Source organism: Homalodisca vitripennis, chromosome X (genome assembly GCF_021130785.1).
Source record: "Homalodisca vitripennis isolate AUS2020 chromosome X, UT_GWSS_2.1, whole genome shotgun sequence".
In the NCBI taxonomy this organism is placed as follows: Eukaryota; Metazoa; Arthropoda; class Insecta; order Hemiptera; family Cicadellidae; genus Homalodisca; species Homalodisca vitripennis.
Window position 1 is genome coordinate 113,869,182 of NC_060215.1, and position 15,485 is coordinate 113,884,666.

The 15,485-nt window shown below is 32.4% G+C and overlaps 1 protein-coding gene across 1 annotated transcript in view; it reads left to right on the forward strand.

Moving 5' to 3' along the window:
* LOC124369801 (homeobox protein abdominal-B-like) overlaps positions 1–15,485 on the forward strand; it is a 231,547-nt gene that overhangs the window by 105,657 nt on the left and 110,405 nt on the right. The window contains exon 3 of the mRNA XM_046827906.1: positions 9,952–10,001. The gene's annotated coding sequence lies outside the window, so the exon portion shown is untranslated. The remainder of the gene's footprint in view (positions 1–9,951; positions 10,002–15,485) is intronic.

Here is a 15,485-nt window from a genome sequence, read left to right on the forward strand (position 1 = left end):
AAGTATTCCGACTGAAAACTAACTGTACCGACTTAAATAATATAATATTTATTGTTCACTATAGTTTGACGCCATAGGGATAAAGTTAAATGAGTTTTAAGCTGCTGTTCCATATTATGTTTAAAATCGTGTTACACTATTGAATTTTGTTACTGTGTAGATGTAGATAATAAAAAAATGAACTATACATAGTCAACAATGGTGTACGGACCTCTATTTGTAATTTTAGAACAATGCTGATGTGTAGAATCAGTTACGAGTTCTCATGAACTCACAAAAGACCGAACTTTCCAACTTTCTTAAGTACAATTAAATAAAAGTGTATTGTTAATGTGTTAATGGTCTTGTATTATTTTAAGGCGTTCGAGCCCGTTTCAAAAAGAGGATGAAAAAGTCAGGAAAATAAAAAATTTGCTGAAAATAATTCTGAATGATCAGTTTGTAAAGATGGCCCAGAACCTGCAAATGCTACAGGAATGTATTGAAATGTAACACTGTAGCTAGCCTAGGCTAATAAATGTTTTTGGCGTTCATTGAAAACCCTCTTTTAACATAAACATTGGCTAAAACTGCTCTCAAAAGTTACTTGAGATTTTTTTGTAAATGTTTACATGGGTGCTTCAACCATAGGAATCACAAAAACAGTGGTGTTCAATATCCTAAGTGAAATAAAAATTAAGAAATAACTAATAATGTAAATTTTATAAATACAATTTTTAAAATAAAAAATAAGCACTTTTTCAGAAAGGTTCTCCCTAATGAATAAAAAAGGAAATCAGATCACCTCATATATTTCCTGAAAAAAGGTATTTTATTTACATTACAAAGATAGGTAAGTGCAATTTTTTTAAATATGGTAACCATCACGTCGGAGTAGTTCGGTGGAAAATACCAATAAAACAATAAAAGCCTTTCTAAACCAGACAGAGCTGGATTCTATTACCGGTGAAGGATACTAACACTTGTCCCAATCAGGCAATGCGAATTTGTTTATTTTCTGCAAACGATAATTAAAATATGGAATCAAATATGGTAATAAATACACATTGCCAGGCTTACATTAACTTTGAATTCTTAAATTACCGCAATATTGAACTGTATTAATATATCCAAAAACATAAAATAACAATTAACTAAATACGAAGAACTAAACACTTGTATCACGTAAAAGATCATATTTTGATTGAAAGTATAGTGGGCTCAGCAAAGCAGGAACCTGTTCTTAAGCAAATTGATAGGTCGTTATATCTAATTTTGCTTTCAAAACAAAATGGTAACCAAATAAATATTATGAACATACTTTATAAAGATAGAAAGATAATTGTCTCATGGTTTAGTATAAAAAAAGGAAAGAAGGATAGCGCTCTTTGCTTCATGGCATTTCTGAGCGTTAATTAAAAGCTCTGATTAATGTGCACGTTGGTAACGCTTGTGAACGTTAATTGATGAATAATTAGGGAACTTAATTATTGAAGTGAACTGGCTGTTTGCGGTGAGTAAATGTCGCCCGAACAGTTTACGAGACCTTCTCCGTGCAGCAGCAACGAACCTGGCGGCCGGTCAAGTCGTTTCTCGCCCATTTTATGTGACACCCCGTATCGCATCTCGCCGCGGTCTGGCATTCTTGAATACGAAACAAAAGGAGGAGACGGTCGTAAACCGGACAAAATGGAGGCCTGACCGAACCCGAGAGAGGTAGGGATAGACGGAGTCCAGGTAAACAAAACGGTAAGCGGTTCATCAAGGTAGCCCCGACACCTACAGCTACAGACCTATTTCAGTTTTACTCCTTTTTCCAAAACGATTTATTCTCACTTTATAGAGGCTCAAGCGGGTACTCGAGATCCGAATTTATGCCAGTACTTCCCAATAAATATAAAGAGTTTATGAAGAATAGTTTTATGGAAGAACTGACCTCAGAAGGATACATATCTTGCTAATGTTAAACACTTGGTGCTACCATAGCATATTGTTAACATGAAATGCTATACATGAGTACCAACTTAGTCATAAAAACTACTAATCAGATGTCAATTAAATGTTTAATTCTTTAAAAAAGAAGTTTTCGTTATCATGTTATTCTCTTGAATCATACACATGTTGAAATTGTGCTACTTTCTTCCCAGAATTTACTTCAAAAGATCGGAATATAAAGCTTAGATTAGTTTCAACCATCCACTATTAATCTACACTATAATATGAGAACAAAATCGTAAATTGAATATAATGTATATAAACCACCAAGGTAATTAAGAAAAAAACAAAATGCGTTATTCAAATTATGAAAATGTAATATACGAAACAATTGTTCTAAATATTTGGAAAGGTAAAAAAATATAAAAAAGTAAAAATTGAGTAAGAATTGTCGTATTATTAGCAAATGGATTATAAACCTTTTTTGCCTATAATAAACTGAAAGATTAATATACCTTAACATCAGTATCAATATATAGACCTAATAAGAATTTTAGATGGACCTCTAAAAACTAGGTTTCATACATTCCCTTACCATAATTTCTTAAAACTACATATTTCAACCATATAATCTCCCAATTTACATTAATAGGAGATGAGATTTGAAATTTGGAAATTCCATCATCCAGGAACAGAAAGTTGTTGTCAAAACCGTTCTTAAGTTCTTAAGTCGTTTAACCGGGAAAATGTTATAAACATAATTTTCGCTAGTAATAGGCGATTTCTAAAATCACGACCCAAACCTCATAACAATTTGCACAATAATTTCATGTTAATATTTATTATGTTATATTTATTATGTTATATTTTTACCATTGAATTTTTATTTATTATACGGACTATTACACATAGAAAGTTACTAGTTAAACATTTAGCTTTCCAACTTGAGGAATCTATATTTCTGAGATACCTATGATTCCCTTTTTGGAGCTCACGAATTTATCCAAAACCAACATTGAGTACGGGTTACTGTATCCGGGTGCGTGTTATTCTTATCTGACAGCTGAAACCTATGATGGATGGTATTGCTTCTACTAACATCCATAACATCCTACAAACATTCTTGCTCCGTACAGAAAGTTTTGCGGAGACCTTGTCGTACAGTTCAGAGTACTCGTTGATGTTCTAGTAGAAGTCACAACGCGTGGAACTGTATAGGAACGCTAGTTATTGACGTTCAAATTTTTTTTATTTTAGCGGAATAGCGTTTTTGGAGCGGTTCAAGAGCTAATACGATAGCAATTTTGGTTACAAATTATGGTTCAGTATGTGTAGTTGATTGAGATTTCCCTGTAGGGTTGCTCAAGGGTTGCAGCAACCAGGGGTCACCAGCGACCTGAAGGAGGGGGGGCAGTGACCTCACCCTCCCACAAGTCGATATAGCCACGAGCAAACGCGCAAGCGCACACAATATGGCCGCCTGCTGCTGATTACTGTCAGTAAACGGCTTGCTGATAACTGGCTTAATTCTACCCGCGAAATGTTCGAGAAATTTGTGCTGATAATTGGGATGATAATAGTCTCTTCTTCGAGCTAAGTCAAATTCCCTTCCCACCACACTCCTTACAGCAACTCATTATGTTATGCTCGTGTCATATTTCATTAAAAGCGATACCCTCGTAAGTATTTTTAGGAAACTACAAGACCTTTCCACGTGTTAATACAACTAGACCAATCTTTAGACTGTTTTGCTGTAGACATCCCAGGTTATGCTAAAGCCAAACAATATAAAATTATATTACACATATCCCTCAAGTTAAAACTCAATACTTTAAGACTTAAGTTTATATACATTACAGCATATCTAATGATGTAAAGGGAATAAATGGCTTACACATTTCCCTGAATAAAACATAACACTATTTTTTTATCCTAATCTCGATTTTCGGCGAAATACTTTCTGAATTCCATTTATAAAAACGGTAACTTTCCATGAAAATTTAAATGTGACCTCTTGCCATTTTCCAGTAATTTGTTATTCGTAACTAAATAAATATATAACTGTACGTTCAGTTTTAAATAAAAATATTTTTATGATAATTTTGAATCTGTTTCGAAGTTTACAAATCAAAAATGAAAAATATTACTATAGAGCAAAAATTAAATTATATTTATATTAAAAATATATTAAGTAGCCTACAGATGAATAAAAATAAAAACATGGAAAAAATACTATTAAAATAAAAATTAAAGAGCTCTTTAGACTACGTCTTTAATAGTGCCCACTTTAAATAATCTGAGTTATATTATAAAGGAACATGAACGAAAGTGAACGGATCAACTCACCCTTTACCGTTGGCGGTGATGTCCTAACTGATTGGGAACAAACAACCCTTCCATGGTCTCCTAGCGGCCTTGAGGTTACGTAACTTTCACTCATGTAAATAGCCAGGGGTGGAAAAGAATAGGTCGGGCGCTTGGCATTGAGAAGTCCTTTTAGCTTTTATTGTGGGCTGCATAAATTAACTGCGTTTAGGGAAACAGTGGTGCGTGTAAAATTAGGTGTGGGGGTGAACACAAGAGGATGTACGATTCCGGTGCTTCAACAGATACCCCCATCGTTGCTGGTCTGTTTCTTTGCGTCTCTTTAATCAATATGGTTATAGTTTGTACCTGTTTCCGTCTAATGAAATGACCTAATACAACACATCTCTGATAAATATGATTAATAGCAGTAACATATAAAAACATATAAATTAGTTGTGTGAAGAAAGTTGAAGGCATTTTGTTATTATCGTAAAACGCGCCCAACATTGTACTTTATATATTTGTATACATCCAGTTGTAACGTGCAAAATGTACGTACTCATATGCCCTAACTAGTTTATAAATACACTAAAAGATATAATTGTTATTGAAATATTTCCACTCTTACTATAAAAACAGGACACCGAAATTCTTTATAAGGAAACTATAATTTAAGAAACAAAATATTCTTATTCTTACACAAATAAAGTCAATGACAATTGTAACTGAAAAACTTAAAACATAACGGTTTCCAACTTTCCAAACATACAATCGCCAATAAGAATAATATATGTTTACAGAAAAAAACAGATATTTAAAATGGAATCCAGGAACATCATTTTAAATGTTACCAATTATACAGTTAATTATTTACTACTTAGCCAGAAACGTAATTTAAAAGTAATTTATAATAAATATTTAATATACAAATATGCTGTACTATAACTATTAAAATGTTGAGGAAAACTAAAAACAAAAATACTTTCATAACGTTGAGCCACAATAACAGAAAATAGTTTGAAAAACATATGCTATTATATAATTTTCCTAATTTTTACAGCAATTTTTAGTAATAAAAAGTTTTAAATATGAAAAGGCTTAATATGTTCTCAGTTTTTCGACTGATCATCTGCATGTGCAAAAAATATTAAAAACAAACGTATATAAAAGAACTGTCCAATATAGATCGTCCTGGAAACTAAATCCAATCATTTGCAAAGGAAGCGTTTTAAAGAAGCGTTTTACTACTTTATTGCGAGAACTTTACAAGCATTTAATACTAAGTGATATAAAATAAAACTTCTGTAAATAGGCCTACTCGTGGTTAAATATTAGTTAGTAAACGCTTGTAGGAGACCCCAATGCGTAAAAAGTCCAAGCAACACATTTTCAGGACAATAATTGACCTACAGGAACTGTCGGCAACAGTCAAGTCATTAACCGTTATTGATGATATGGCGTCATAAACGACCTTATGGTGATATAGAACAACATGACGTTAATGACTTATGGCTGATTTACTACGTTGCTGTATTTACTGTCTGGCAGCAATGTGTATTTAGACATGAATGAACGCCATGCTGAACCTTGTAATGTATTTTACAACCGCGGCAATAATTTTATCTTTATTACAGGTTTACGTGAAAATTAACACGCAATAATAATAATAATTGTTATAAAGTACATTGTTAAGTATATTGTCGGAATAAATGGACCCAAAAGCCTAATATTAATAATAACATTCATATTAACGTGGTGGATAACAATCTTTCATAAAGTATTGTAAGTCGGTATACCAGATTATGGAGTTAGACATCGAGCTAAAGAGTATGCTGCATTAGATAGGTGTACGTGAGTTTATTCTATTATGTTTCACTGCCAAAGAAAATCAAGCTGAATTGTTAAGTAAAGAAAACTACATAATAATACTGCTGCCTACAACACTAATATAGAAGTAAATGTCTATGAACTGGATTTGATATATTGTTTATTAGTTATTTTCAAACTCGCGTTTTACTTATAAATCAGTGTTGTTTTAGAATTTGTTAGCTGCATTGCATTTACTTTTAACCAAAATTATTTATAAATTAGGCTTAATACTATTACATAAAGTCTTATTTTTAAATAGTTCATGTTATAGTAATATTTTACGTGTATGAAATAGATACACAATATAACCCAAAAACTAACTTCTACAAATGGAAAGGCTTCAATAAAAACTAATCATTTGCATGAAATAAAAATTTAGTTCACATAGCCCTTACTTCCACTCTATCCTTAATGTTTCTTTCAGTAGGAATCTAACATTAATTATTTAACATTTATTTGTTTTTTATGTTACTATTTTTTTCTAAAAGCTTGGTGGTAATTGAACTTATTTGTTTTGTACTTTTTTAATGAATTAATAATTGTTTCTAAAATTGCACTGCTGAATGTGATTGTACGTTGTTAATTGCCTGATTTCTTGTAACTGTATAGACTTTTTCAAGTAGATCTGCTACTTTATTTCTTGTTGTTTGTTATTAGCTCTAAATTTATCTTGTTAATTCCTAAATGTTTATCAGTGTTTTTCTTTTATCTTGTTGTTGTTGTTATTGTTATTATACTCAAGTTATATTAGTTTTCGAGTTGGTTAGTGTTATTTATGATTTGTTATTTTTTTATACTTATTGCATAGTCAAAACTAACACACCATGTTTTATTGTAAAATTGTTCGATTATGCTGTCTGTCTTGAATTAATTAATTTGTATTATTCTTATTAAAAATTGTTGCCCGTTGATAAATAAATAAATAAATTAATTAATTAATAACTTCAAACTTAGATTAGTTAAAAACTGTTCATATATAACTCGAGACTACACTATGCTTTTTAACTTTAAGCTCCAAATAAGTTGGTAGTGAACGCGAAAATGACCTCAGTCTGTTTTTGGTACACACATACTATACACTAATTTAATAAAGGTTACTTTTCTAAAACAACTCTTCGAGTGATTAGAAATTTGCTTAGTGACTATTTTAAGCATGAAAACTCTTAATCACAACCAACATACCACCCTTTTTTAATTTTAAAGTATTATATAATTCCTTTTGTTTAATCTGACAACTATACTTACATTAAAAGTTATTCCTACTTCGTTATGTTGGATTTTGATTATGCCTGTTGTTGGAATTGGGAAGAAACATAAAATGTACATTTGAATGTTCACCATTACGTTGGTAGGTTTATTTGTTACGAAGTATATTTATTTACATGGAAATACACACTTGATGTAATTTTTACAATGTATATTTTTAACAAACGAGTGGAAGGGGTTCCTAGACCCATCTCCTGCAATGAGGAAAAAGGAGGAGAAAGAACAACCTATATACTTCCAAAGTTGGCAAGGCTAAAAAGTGTGTTCAGATCTCCGTCTTAGGTCGGAGCTGCCAACACAAAACACAGGCGCCATAAAGCGGGCAATTTCAGCCATAATGACGGCCTAGTACTCCACACTATAAAAACATAAACAATCGTTATGTTTCCTCTAAAAACACCCTATACCCTATTTTATTTCCTTTTAATATTTACTGCTTTTAAAACTGTTGCAAACATTCGTTTAATTTTACCTCCTCATCCGTTTCTTATGTGTCACCTGTGGGCATACTTACATACTTTTCAGTGTAAAGTTGTAAACGGTTTTCCTCGCGTCTTATCCATTCGTTAGGATTCTTCAGGTCAGTGCTTCTGACTTTGGTGGTCCCTGAGTCCACCACAGAAGTCAACAATATCCATAGACTTTTAATGGCTTGTTGGTTTTATTATCTTCTAATTATTTAATTTGACTTTGCAATGTTTACATTGCTTTTTTCTGGAATTTGATGTGATTCAGGTGAGAACTGAAAACTGAAATATACACTAAAATAATTATACGTCTGTTGTCTCCATGGTCTTCTATTACAAAATAGTTTTGTTAAAATAAATAACAGTTGCTGAGTGTAAACCATATATAAGTTTTGCCGATAGCGTACTCATTATCAACCATATAATTAAAGGTTCCATGATGGGTAAGACAAAATAAGCGGTTTTCATTCCGACTATGGTTTTAAATTTGGTCTTAATAAAGGTGTTTTTAAATGTACATTAATATTTTTTGTCCTCTATCATTATGATCCAGTTATATTGTTTGTCATCTTAATTAAAACCTCTAATTTCGAAACTAATACTTTATGTCTTCATTTTAAAGGAATCTAGGATGTGGGCCAGCTTTATGTTAAAATGCAGAGACATTTGATAAATTGGTAACAAGTTTATGATAAATCTATTAATTTTGGAAATTAAAGTTACCCCCATATACTGTAAAAATATAAAAATATCATTGTAATGAAACTGATTCTTCTGAGCATCTGATGCAAATCTGACTGTAAAAATGTGTAGATAAATTATATATAGATCAAAGGCGATATAATGTTTTTCAGGAGACGAAGTAACTTTATAGTTCCTAGCGTAGTTGACAGTGTTTAACGCTGTCACAGCTTAGATGAGCCTCCAATATTCTTAATACGTTTAAACGCATCTTAAGGTTCTTTGACTTCCATTAAAGATTAAAGGTTATGCAGAATATATCACTGAAAAGGATACAGTACCAGATGAAACATCAGAGAATAGAAATTTTAAAGTTATTATTTCCCTTACCACACAAAATTGTTCATTCATGTTTGTGTGAGACTTCTTTTCTAATGCATAAAGCTTCATTTTAACTGCATTGGACTGCCATTGTAAACTCTCGGTTCGATAATAGAGAGGGGCGAACCGAGCAATAAGACCGAGTGTGAGTTATTCTTTTTTCCTCCGAGTGCTGGAAACATGTTACATATATCAAGAGGTATTAACCTGTCTTCTCTTACAATGTGGCCGGTTACCAACACCTCTCTTGTTGCGGGCTCTGAGATCCAAAACTGGGAGGTCAGGCAGAACGTATTTCAAATTTGACAAGCCGATAAATTCTCGCCAACTCGAATCGCTTCACTGGTAGAATGGCTGAGGTGCAGGGAATGTAACGCCCATACTTACCGGAGCTTTGGTCGAAGAAGTATTTCATATGCGGCTAGATCACTAAAAGTTTGAGTTATCATTGCTATAAATTATGAACATTCATAGATTGTAATTGTTGCCGAACTTACGGGAGGGCGGGATGAAAAATTCTGATCCTTCTCTCCTCTTCATGTTCATGGTTTCCTATCTAGCTTACTGCAAGAAAATAACCGCCATAATGATCTAAGAAGATGCAACTACTGAATTATTTCGTGCGACTTCGTGCTAGGAATAATTTTGAAAGAAAGTTTTACGTATGGTTTTCCGTAACCCCGTTGCCGTATCCACGCTGATGGTTACAATAATTTTGTTGTGACCGGTAGTTTTTTTAATAAAATACGTATAAAAGTTCCCCAACATGTAATGCCTGTGAAAAAGTATATAGTTAATTTAGCTCGATTTATTGGTCTCAATTGTTTGCGGAAATCTGTTGTAGCATGCGTGATACTTCGAAGGCTATAAACACTAAACAATATTGTGTAGCAATTCGTTTAAGTGATACATTTCATTGCTATTGTTAATTACCAGAAATGTTGAATATATCGTTACCAAGATTTTTATAGTATGTCATAGCTCTCGATGCTTTCAACTTATAATTTACTTCAATTTCATGAGTTGCAACTTAAATTCAATAATAATTTAATTTATTGTTTTTCAGGAGCAGAATGGCTTAGACTACACTACAGTGGTCGACCCGTTTGCTGTTGGGTAAGACAATTGCATTATAGTTTAAAGATATTAAGAAGAGGACTATATTTATAACATAGATTATTGAGCACAGAATAATTATGTTAGATTAGACTATTAATCTCCACTATAATAGATTAATTCATTCACTAAACATATTTGAATAATTTTTGTTAGAGTAAATGATGTTTTATTATATATTAAAATGCCATGGCCTGTTTGAAATTTCAACGAATTAGTCTTAATATGTCTGTGAGTAAACACAAATTCAAACATTACCTTAAATTATTTTAATTTAAAACTCCGTAAAATGCATCAGTTGATTTTTCTTACTTAAAAATATGTTAGAGGTAAATATGAGAGTTGATGGAATATTGTCACAAAGAATACGAAGGCGGAGCGCTGTAACTCAAAACTATTTTAACTCATCAACGAAAATGAGGCTCTTATATTTGTAATACATTTTATGAATAGAGGAAAACCAAGTAGTTTACAGCATTCATTAGTTCTTTTTCTATAAAGTCTATGTCTTGTGACATATAAAAGACATATAAAAAAATACTACATACTAATAAAATACTATAAAATACTATAATATATGATGTTTGTTAGAATTATTTACAATAAGAGAGAATATATATCTACAGAAAGTCTTCCTCAGTGCATCAAACATTGTATATAAACTTCTAATCTAACGTTTTTAGTAACGTTAATTTGGTTTATTGGTTCATTACTATTTTGTAATCGTATTGCAAAATTTTTAATAGTACATGTTGACATAACAAGCCCAGAATATTATACCTTAACGCTAATTAACGAATACTACTCAAAATTTCCTCACAGCCTCGATAGTTTGATTTAGAAACTAATCAATTAACCTACATGGGACCTGTTGCTTTGTTTCGAAATAAAAGTCTACGGACGAAATCTAATTGGTCGGTGAGATCTGGTCAAGCTGCAGATGCCTGACGTAACAGCCACATGGCCCCCATCTGTTGTCTGTCTGTCTGTCTGTTCACTCATTACGAAGCCGCCATCACTAAATACGACTCTCGGCCCCTTTGGTAACCACCGATTTTGTATGATGCAATAGCATTCTGATTACGGAGAGAAGTGCCACATACCATTTTGGGGGGTACCTTCGATAAGGTTGGTAGTCTGTCTGCATATCAATGTTAGGTATATATTTCAAGTTAAAATAGACTAAATAAAATGTATTGTTAGTTACTCATGAAAAATTAGAACTGATAGCAAAATATTTAATTGGAGCGTTTCAAAATAGTTTTGTAAACGCGTTTGTATTATTCTTGGTAATATTTCAGCTTACGGGGTTATGTTGTCTCAAGACGAGAGTTATAATTTCAAAGTTAAGTTTCCTATCCCCTTCCCCTCTTTATTGGAAAATAGGCAAAATTCTCAAAAACAAAGTGAAAATTGCCAAAAAGATTTCACAAAATGTTTTTATGGTATTCTATAATCCAATCACTGCTGAAATGGATTTTGGTTTTAGCTAGAAAGTGAACTAAAATAAAACTGTTTATGGTTAAGACCTGTGGTATTTTAGACATTATATTACGGTGTTATTAGAATCTGAATAAGAAGTCTAATATTTGTCTTTAACATCCTGTCCTTTTTCAAATAAAGGCACAATTCACGTAAACTTCTAAAGACAATTAATATATTTATTACTAAGCGATTTTAATGAACGAGCTTTATTTATACCATTTATGAGTGTTTTATTGACCTTACTTTGAAACAAATGTGACATGCATGTATTTTGGTGAATTTCATACAAATATAAATATTTATAAGCAGACTATTCATTCATAATTATAAATTTAATATTGGATTTCGTATTCGACACTGAACACTCGAACACTGAATTTGAATGGATCATTTACCCGAGCACACTATATTATGAATGTGTATATTAAACTATAAATTGTAACAGTAGTTATATTTAATTTCTTGTATAGTTTATCGAAATATTTTTGTCTTAAATCTGAAGTACTACTTATAGTGAAAAGTACAATAAAATGATAAAAGGCTTAGCCTTCATTGACAATCATGAGAGAGAACAACACTATTAGTAATCCACACTAGAAAACAGTTAAGGTAATCAAGCGTGAAATTAAGACTGATGAACCACTGAGGATGACAAACGATATGACACGATTGGTTTTACCGGTGCTCGAAACTAGAAGTCGTGATCTTGAGTAGTGAAACATCAGTAGAAGTTTGTAGTTGATAACGAAACAAGTTCTAAAAGTCTATGAAGGTAGGGCCCACCTATCCTTGGATCAGCTTTCACCCCCGTGTCGTAGAAGCGAGTCCTGAAGAGAAAGTGTTTTCCGCCTTGGGGCTGATGTGTTAGTAAACTGTGGAATGTTTTTGTGGCGTTCGCCTTCTTTGACTTTTACTTTTACAGCGGGGAGAGTTCACTATGTAAATGAAGCTTTGACTCGCATATGTAGGAGGTGCAGCAAAAACACTTTACTGTCCCTCCTGGAGGCCCCAACCCTTTTTGTCCTGAAACACTACGATAACGCCCTTTCCTTTTCTAAGAAATTCGTACATTTATTCCAAGTTGGAGCCTCAACATTCAGGTATCAAGTAAGCCACGGTACCAATGTATATACCACAGAATAAAGTATAGAAACAAATATTATCTATTGTTTTTCAACTATGTCACTGCACAGTATGATACGATATTTTATTTAAATAACCACACATAAACGGATATTAAATATTACCCACTTGGAGCAATATTAAAAAATCAAGTCTGTAATCAGAGAGAAAGACGGGCTGGACTGGAATAAATTTAAAATACACAATTTGAGTAATGTGTTTGTATCTCGATTTCCAAACCGATTTAAGTTATAACTTTGACTTGATAAGTGAAAGTTCATACCGAACATAAGAAAACGCGACGATCAGAGCCAAGAATCATATAGAAAGGTGCCCTCAGAATGTATTTTTACTTCATCTACAATTAGAACCAATATTTCAATCTTGAGTCTTTGTATATCTGCCAAGAAAGAGGTCGGGCCCCTCCCCTTTCCACCACCACAACAACTCTGTGACGGTTCTTAAAATTTGTGACTCGTATCAGGATTGCTTTTTCAAGAGCACAGGATCTTTGTAATTGGCAATAACTCAAAGGCACGTTGCAAGAGCCGTGGAACACACACGACTTCCGATTAGTGGACAATGGTATAATTATAGATCAGTTGTGTATTAAGGAAAAGGGAATCAAACATGGTGAATTAGTAATGCAATGTTTTCATTTGTGTGCGCTAGCACTTTCCTGGATTGTGCAATAAAACTGGTAAATGCCCCAGATTGTTTACCACATGCAGTAGGGCGAAATTGTTGACATTGGCTTTGAGATGTACTTATAATTGTATTTATATGTATATTTGATAATAGAGTTATAAATGTCAACTGAATGAAACTTGAACGGGCGCATTTTACACATGTAATGGACGCACTTTATACATGACTAATCATATTGTTATTTGGAAATTTAGTCACTAACTAAGAATATGCCTAATAGTTTTAAGACATTGTAAAGTTACTTTGTTTTCAGTTTAAAACATTACTGTTACATTCCAAATCGTGATCGGACACTGACGATGTTTTATATAATCTCGATGTGTTTTTTTCTGGCTCGGAAGTAAAATATATGTATGGTTGTCAATATTAAGAAAAGATGTGTTGTTAAATTTTAAAAATATAATAGTACATAATAGTATAAGTACATGATAGGTTTTGCATTTTTAAACAGAAAAGCATTGGTAACAAATCACAATTAAGTTTGGCGTGCTTCATTTATTCTACTAACAAAAATGCGACTATGAAAAAAAACTTATTGTGATTATTCATATGCTTTACTGTTTTGATACGTACACTCATAATTTAATAACAGAATGGTAAAAGGTGGATATTTAATAATCAGATATTATCGGCTTATGAGAAGTAGTAGGATACACCTTCTAGTTTTATATACATATCTACTAGAAAGAGAGTTAGAAGTGCTCTAGAGTTAAATATCTATATGCATTTCTATAACACCCCAGTGTGCATCCTAGCATAGCTACGAACCTTGACTGTGTGGTCTATGCTGTAGTACACATTAATTTCTGTTTTTTGACATTTTTAAAAATTTACTTAGAATTTAAGAACGTGAGTAAGAAATAAAGTTGCTCTTTTAATGTGTGCATTGATATATCTTTAGCATTGTTAAAATAAACCCAACTATAACTAAATATAAACTAGTCCTGGATATAGGTAGTTTTAGTAAATCGTATTCCTAAAGATGATTTCAACAATAACCTACATTTTATTTAATTTGATAATTATTTTCAAACAAGTAATGGATATACAATGGTAAACTGTAAATGTTATGTACTTACTAAGGTCAGACGGTTTCCTATATGTGGTTTCACTTTTGATTGGTATATGACTGTGAGTAGAAACTATAATGGTACAGCAAAAACCGACGTGTCCTTCAACTTAATTTGGGCAGTCCAATGGATGACCAAGAGTGACACATTACTAAAATCAAATGTTGAGATATTAGGGTAAATAGGGCTGATCAATAGGTCCAAGTTACTGTAGAGGATGAATGTTGGACTTGGTGGGGCTTCTTTAATGTTAAAGAGTCTTCAAAGCGTAATTATGAGATAGTACTATCTCTCCCCGTCTTTCAATGCTTCACAGTAAAATTTGACTCTCTGAGTCTGGTACGTTGACCTCCCTTCATTCAAGGGGACATGACTGAGATGGTGCCCGATAGATAGCTTACGTTAAATAATGGTACGTCAGCATAAAAAAATTAAATTGACAAAACTCATAATGTCTTCAGTTTTGTACAATTCAATAAGTAAGTACTATGTATTCTAAAACTAACAAACTAATGCATATATTTATCTCTAGAAAAAATTAAAGAATTTACTGTAATTATTGTTTCTCAGCACATTCGTTCAGCTAATATAGTACAGTTGGTGATAACAACTCTGCAATATGACCCCACACATCTTTGAAAAACAATTTTACGCATGGTTGAATATATTCAACTGTCATTAAAGTTTTAATTCGAGGTGATCTTATTCGTAAGATGCGATAGCTTTTCGATAATATTCTCATTTTCAGGTGCAAGCGAGTTACGCATCTTCTAGGATTCACCCGAGTTTAGAGAGTTGAGTCCAATATTATTGACCGTAAAACTTGGAATAGGAACAAGATATAGCACCTTCCTATATACAACATTGCTCCTAACTTTGTTTAACAAATATTCATCTTCAGCTGTTAAAACTTTATTAAATTCATTACTAGTTATTATATCCAAATACCGACAATAATCGCGACCCACTTTGTCAGAGAAACGGTTAAGGCCCTCTTGTACGACAATGATCAAGTTACAACCGTACAAGATGAAGCCGTTACCGACTCATTGTACTTTCAGTTAGAAGATGTTAACGGCCTGTCTGAGCAGTTTGTGTC